Source organism: Elephantulus edwardii, unplaced genomic scaffold (assembly GCF_000299155.1).
Source record: "Elephantulus edwardii isolate Elephantulus edwardi_28Jun2011 unplaced genomic scaffold, EleEdw1.0 scaffold00498, whole genome shotgun sequence".
NCBI lineage: Eukaryota > Metazoa > Chordata > Mammalia > Macroscelidea > Macroscelididae > Elephantulus > Elephantulus edwardii.
The window spans coordinates 371,828-379,050 of record NW_006400248.1 but is presented as its reverse complement, the minus strand read 5'-3'; the positions used below and the strand labels follow the sequence as shown (position 1 = coordinate 379,050).

The 7,223-nt window shown below is 45.0% G+C and overlaps 1 pseudogene; it reads left to right on the top strand.

Annotated features, from left to right (window-relative positions):
* The first annotated feature begins 1,739 nt into the window (after window positions 1-1,739).
* Window positions 1,740-3,341, top strand: LOC102862972 (annotated as a pseudogene).
* Window positions 3,342-7,223: the final 3,882 nt, after the last annotated feature.

Here is a 7,223-nt window from a genome sequence, read left to right as displayed (position 1 = left end):
GAAAGAAAGAAAGAAAGAAAGAAAGAAAGAAAGAAAGAAAGAAAGAAAGAAAGAAAGAAAGAAAGAAAGAAAGAAAGAAAGAAAGAAAGAAAGAAGCTGCATCTCACTCCCTGATTTCAAATCCTACTATACCGCCATTGTGGTCAAGACAGCATGGTACTGGTACAATGAGAGACACATAGATCAATGGAATAGAACTGACTAGCCAGAAATCAGCCCATCTGCTTATGGTCAACTGATTTTTTGACAAGAAGATGAATTCAGTTAAGTGGGGAAACAACAGTCTTTTTAACAAATGGTCCTGGCAAAATTGAAAAACTCTCTCCAGAAAATTCAAGCAAGATCCACACCTCACTCCATACACCAAAACCAATTCAAAGTGGATTATGGACCTAGGACTAAAACCAGGCACTGTAAACTTCATTAAAGAAAAGTGTGGAAGAACTCTAGAAGTCCTAATCCACAACATTAACAGTCTTCCAAGCATCCTGGAAAATCTACAATCTGGAGAGGATAAAATAGATGAATGGGACCTTCTAAGAATCAAATCCCTATGCACATCCAAAAACTCCTCCAAAAGGGTAAAAAGGGAAGCCACAGATTGGTAAAAAATATTTGGTAATGACATATCAGACAAGGGACTTATATCTAAAATTTATAAAATACTTGAGCACCACAAGAAGATAAAGGTAAATAACCCAATTAAAAAATGGGCAGGGGAGCTCTGGTGGCCTAGTGGCAAGAAGCTGCACTGCAATCCCAGAGATATGCAGTTCAAATCCACCAGATGTTCTGCCTTCTCTGGAGGGGCAATCTCCTCCTGTACCAGTCAGATCTGATTTGATGGTACACACACACAAAATAATAATTTTTTTAAAAAAATGGGCACAGGATATGAACAGACACTTCACTAAAGAAGACATTCAGATGGCAAACAAACACATGAAGAAATGTTCACAATCCCTAGCTCTGAGATGCAAATCAAAACAACCATGAGATATCATCTCACCCCATTAAGAATAGCAAAATTTAGCGGAACAACAAACATCAAATGCTGGTGAGGTTGTTGAGAAACTGGAACCTTTATTCACTGTTGGTGGCAGTGTAAAATGGTGCAACCACTACGGAAGCCTGTATGGCGCTTTCTCAAAAAGTTCCAAATAGAGATACCATTTGACCCAGCAATTCCACTACTGGGAATTTATTTACCCTAAAGAAACCATAACTGCCACCCAAGCAGATATATGCACACCCATGTTTATTGTGGCTTTATTCTCAATAGCAAAGAGCTGGAAACAACCCAAGTGCCCATCCACAAATGAATGGATAGAGAAGCTCTAGTATATTCACACAATGGAATATTATGCAGAATTAGAAAAACAAGGAACTCATGAAATATTATGCAAAATGGATGACCCTGGAGGACATTATGCTGAATGAAATATCTCAGTCACAAAAGGGTAAATATTGCGTAGGGCCACTGTTGTAAATTGGGACTGACATCAGGGTTGAGGGAAGACAGAAAAGGAGGAGAGGAATGATGTATATTGCATTGACACAAATGAGGGAGAGAACTGTTTAAAAGGGATATATGAATGGGTATTTTTGTCATTAAAGAAGTCCAGAGTGGTTGTTGGACAGGTAGCTCCGACTCCAACTGTCTCTCTTCAGCCCCAGCATCCAGGGATCCCAGCATCCAGGGATCCCAGCCTCCCAGGATTCCGCCCAGATCACCCACCATGACCACAGCCACGTCAGGGCCCTGGGTGCTCCTGCTCCTGCTGTTGCTGGGCCTATGGCTACAGCTCTCCCTTGGTGTCATCCCAGTTGAGGAGCAGAATGCAGAGTTCTGGAACAAGCAGGCGGCCTCCGCCCTGGACAGTGCTAAGAGGATGCAGCCCATCAACACGGCGGCCAAGAAACTAATTTTATTCCTGGGTGATGGGATGGGGGAGCCCACTGTGACAGCCACTCGGATACTAAAAGGACAGATGAATGGCAAGCTGGGACCAGAGACACCTCTGGCCATGGACCACTTCCCATACCTGCCTCTGACGAAGACCTACAACGTGGACAGGCAAGTGCCGGACGGTGCAGGCACCGCCACGGCCTACCTATGTGGGGTCAAAGGCAACTACCAGACCATCGGACTGAATGCTGCTGCCCGGTTTGACAACTGCAGCAGCGCCCAGGGCAATGAGGTCATCTCCGTGCTGAGGCGGGCCAAGAAAGCAGGGAAATCCGTGGGGATCGTGACCACCACGCAAGTGCAGCACGCATCACCAGCTGGCGCCTGCGCGCACCTGGCCAACCGAAACTGGTACTCGGATGGCAACATGCCCGCCCAGGCGCTGCAGGAAGGCTGCCAGGACATTTCTGTGCAGCTCATCTCCAACACAGACATCTATGTGATCCTGGGCAGAGGCCGCAGATACATGTTTCCTGTGAGGACCTCAGACCCTGAGTTCATCTACCAGAGTGGATCCCGTCTGGATGGCAGAAATCTAGTTCAAGAGTGGCTGGACAAGCATGAAGGCACCCAGTGTGTGTGGAACCGCACTGCTCTCATCCAGGCTTCCCAGGACACCTCCCTGAAGCACCTGATGGGCCTCTTTGAGCCAAGAGACCTGAAATATGAGGTCAGTCGAGACCCCAACCTGGACCCATCTCTGTTGGATATGACCGAAGCGGCCCTGTGCGTGCTGTCCAGGAACCCCCGCGGCTTTTACCTCTTTGTGGTCGGGGGTCGCGTAGACCACGGCCACCACAACAACAATGCTTTCATGGCCCTGAATGAAGCGGTCATGTTCGACTTCACCATCGAGAGGGTGAGCCAGCTGACCAGTGAGAAGGACACGCTGACTCTGGTCACCGCTGACCACTCCCACGTCTTCACCTACGGTGGCTACCCATTACGAGGAACCTCCATCTTCGAGCTGGCGGGCCGGGCCTCAGATGGCAAGAACTACACGTCCATCCTCTATGGCAACGGCCCGGGCTTCCCACGGCGCGGTGTCCGGCCTGACGTGGTCGAAGTGGAGATCATGCACCCCACCTACAGGCAGCAGGCGGCCGTGCCCCTGAGCTCCGAGACGCACGGCGGCAAGGAAGTGGCCCTGTTCGCGCGCGGCCCGCAGGCGCACCTGGTGCACTGGTGCACGGCGTGCAGGAGCCTTCGCCGCCTGCCTGGAGCCCTACACCACTGCGGCCTGGCCTCTCCGGGCGACGCCGCCTCCACTCCCCGCCTTGTTGCCTCGACGCCCGGCCGGCGGCGGCGCCTCCCTCCCGCTGCACGTCTCCCGCGCTGCTGGTGGCGGCCCTGCTGCGGCTCCAGCTGCTAACAGGCAGGGCGCCCTAACCCCTGCGCCACCAGAGACCCCCGACCCCGCTTCCGTGCGCGACCCCCCAATACCCGGAGCCCCCCCCCGTAGGAAGCCTGTCCAACGTGGTGCCCTTCCAGCCTCGCCCCAGGGGTTGGTTACTGCAGGACTATAAGCCATGCACGTGGCCTCTGGGAGCCCCTGGACATCCTCCTCCGCCTCCCACTTACTCCTTTCTGGGAGTGCTGCTCCCCGAAGCCTCAGCCCCAGAAGGCAGGGGCATCAGGGTCACTCCACCCAGAAGCCAGTGGGCGCTGGCAAAGCAGCCCTGAACCCCAGGGCGACGGGACACTCTGCTGCCTTGGCCATCGGGAAGGACTGCTGCGACTGATAAATTTAAAACTCAGGAAAATAGAATTAAATCTGGTTGTAGAAGACTCCTGGAGCTAGCAGTGAGGGTTGCCCACTCTTGTGACCAAAATTCACCAAAATATAAAAAGGGCAGGCGACCTTCCTGCCATGTGATGTGTAAATAAAAATTACAGTCCAAAAAAAAAAAGTCCAGAGTGAAGGCTGCTTAGTGGAGTGGACTTGAGGGGGAGGAATTGCATAACATTGAAAGAGTTTTTCTTTCTTTTCAAGGAGAAGAGTGAGTTGGGGGGAGGGGGTGGATAGGGGAAAAAAGAGCAACAATGACTGGAATGACTAGAAACCCTAAGTCTCTGTAAACTTTCACTAAAATTAATTTTTAAAAAGGATAAAGATAAAACATTTGACTGTGTGGATCATAACAAAATATGGTTAACATCAAGAAGAATGGAATCCCAGAACATTTAATCATGCTCATATGGCACCTATACCTAGACCAAGAAGTGGTTATTTGAACAGAGCAAGGGACCACAGAATGATATGCATCAGGACTGTATCCTGTCTCAATGCGTATTCAACTGTATGCTGAACAAGTATTTCAAGAAGATGGACTCTATGAAGAAAAATGTGGCATCAGGATGGGAGGAAGACTCAACAATTATGCAGCAATTATGCAGATGACACAACCTTGCTCTTTGAAAGTAAGGAGGATTTGAAACATTTGCTGCAGAAGATCAAAGACTACAGCCTTAAATATGAATTACGTCTCAACATTGTTGTTGTTGATTGCAGTTGAATCAAGAAGAACTCATAGCGATCCTAAGAACAAAAGGTCTTAAGCCTTTCTATAACTATTGTCATTTATCAAAATTCATAGCGTTTCTATAGGCATGTTGTTTAGGAATGGGCAACATCATAATAGAAAAAAGATTGAAATTGTCAATGACATTGTGCTAGTTGGATCCACAATCAACACCTTTGACACTAGCAGTCAAGAATCAAAATATCTATCAAGTTGAGCAGGTCTGCTGTCAGGGACCTTTCCAAAGTACTGAGGAGCATGATGTTAATTTGGAGACTAAAATGCACCTAATTCAAGCTATGGTCATTTCAATCATTTTCTATGCATCTGAAAGCTTGACAATTAATAAGGTTAACAGAAGACAAGTCAATACCTTTGCATTTGGTGTTGGAATGAGTACTGAATATCCCATGGACTGTCAAAATAACAAACATCTTTTGTTCTTGGAGATGATGGGACCTGAGCGTTCCTTAGCAGTGAAGATGGAGAAGTCTCACATACTTTGAACATATTGTTAGAAGGGATATTCCTTTGAAAGGGATAACATGATAGGAAATGTGGAAGGTCAATGAAAGAAAGGGAGATCTTCAACAAGATGGATTAACACTGTGACTACAACAATTGGGTCAAGGATGTCACAAAGATGTCCATTTGTTGTTCATAGGGTCACTAAGAGTTATACTCAGCTTGATGACACTTAACAACACACTTACAAATTTAAAATGCAGTGAGGTTTTTTAGTTCTATTAACAAATAAACTCACTTCTATCTAATCAATTCCAACATAGTGATTCTCCATCATTTTCTGAGGTTGTGAACAGAAAAGGGAAGAGAGTGTTCATCTTCCTCCCTTGAAACCACTGGTTGATTTGAACAATGAAACACATGGACTGCAGCACTAGCATTTCCTAGTTATATAAAAGCTAAAAACAAAATTGTTTTGCATAATCTTCCTATATTAAATGACAATATTAGATATAACACTATTAAATAACAGCAGTCTTAAAATTTTTCTCCATTTTCTTTAATTACTATTTCATTCGCAAAATAGCTATTGATATATATTTACAAATAATAATTATCATAATATTGTAGCTAACATAAAAAAATTTGGCATCAGTGGCTATGAAAACATAGGCAGCAACAATAACAGTGATGCTTACAGTGCATGTAGATGAAAACACATGATTTGAAACTTCATTGTAATTAGACAATAATGCAGCTCTGACTAGTGCTTTATGAGCTCAGAGAGCAAATTTGCATGGAGTTTCAGCCTTATAGATATAAACATGCATGTAAATTGGACTTACAAAAATGTTTTTACTGTGATAACTATTTTTAAAAAGGAAATGTTTCATATTAAAATTCAATAAATTTATGTTGAAAGGCTGCGCAAAAATTTAACAATAATTTTGCTATCACCTCCACTGACAGTGTTCACACTCTCAACACAACTGGACTCAGACCAACACTTTCAAGCCTATGCTTACTTTTGCTAGTTGCCATGAGCTAGTTTGGCTCATGGCACTCCTGTGTACAGGGTAGAATTACTTTGTGACCTCTTGGAAACAGATTGTCAGGCTTGTCCTCCAAAGCACCTCTGTGCACGTTCAAACTATCAACCTTTAGCTAGTAATCAATCTCTTAACCACTTGTACCACCCAAGAAATCCCTGAAGTCCCTGCTGTACGTGGATTAGTTAGGCAAGACCATGAAGATGAGAAGAATAGCTTTCCTTTAGAATTAAGTCTCCTAAGTTCACTATTCTTTAGCAGCATGATCTTGTTAAATGCCATCAAGTACAACACATTGTGACCCTATGAACAACAGATATGAACCCTGTACTGTCTTGAACTGTCTTTATTATCCCTGACATTGTAACAGTCCACCTCATTCAGGGGTTTCCTCTTTTTCACTGTTTGTCCACATTTCCAAGCATGATGTCCCTTTCCAAGGAATAACCTCTTAGTGATGAAGGAAGAAGTACAAGCTGCTTTGAAGGAAAGAGCAAAAAATAAGACCCCAGGAATAGATGGTATACCAATTGACATATTTCAGTTAACAGATGCTGCCCTGGACGTGCTCACCAAGTTGTGTCAAGAAATTTGGAGAACTGACTGGAAGAGATCTATATTTGTTCCCATTCCAAAGAAAGGTGACCTAACAGAGTGTGAAAATTATAGAACAATATCATTTATTTCACATGCAAGCAAGATTCTGCTGAAGATTACCCAAAACAACTGGAACAGCACATCAGCAGAGAACTGCCAGAAGTCCAGGCTGGTTTTAGAAGGGGTCGTGGTACTAGGGTTATTGTAGCTAATGTTAGATGGCTGTTGGCTGAAAGCAGAGAGTACCAGAGGAATGTCTATCTGTGCTTCATTGATTATGCAAAGGCATTTGACTGTGTGGATCATAACAAACTGCAGCTGACTCTGAGAAGAATGGGAATACCAAAACACTTGATCGTGCTAATGCGAAACCTATACTTGGGCCAAGAAGCAGTTGTCAGAACAGAACAAGGAAACACTGCATGGTTCAAACTTGGGAAGGGCGTACACCATGTATGTGTCCTGTCTCCATACCTTTTCAACCTGTTGGCAGAACAGATCATCCGGGAGGCTGGGCTCTATGAGAAGAAATGTGGCATCAGGATTGGTGGAAGATCAATCAACAATCTGCATTATGCAGATGACACAACCCTGCTTTCTGAAACTGAGGAGGACCTGAAG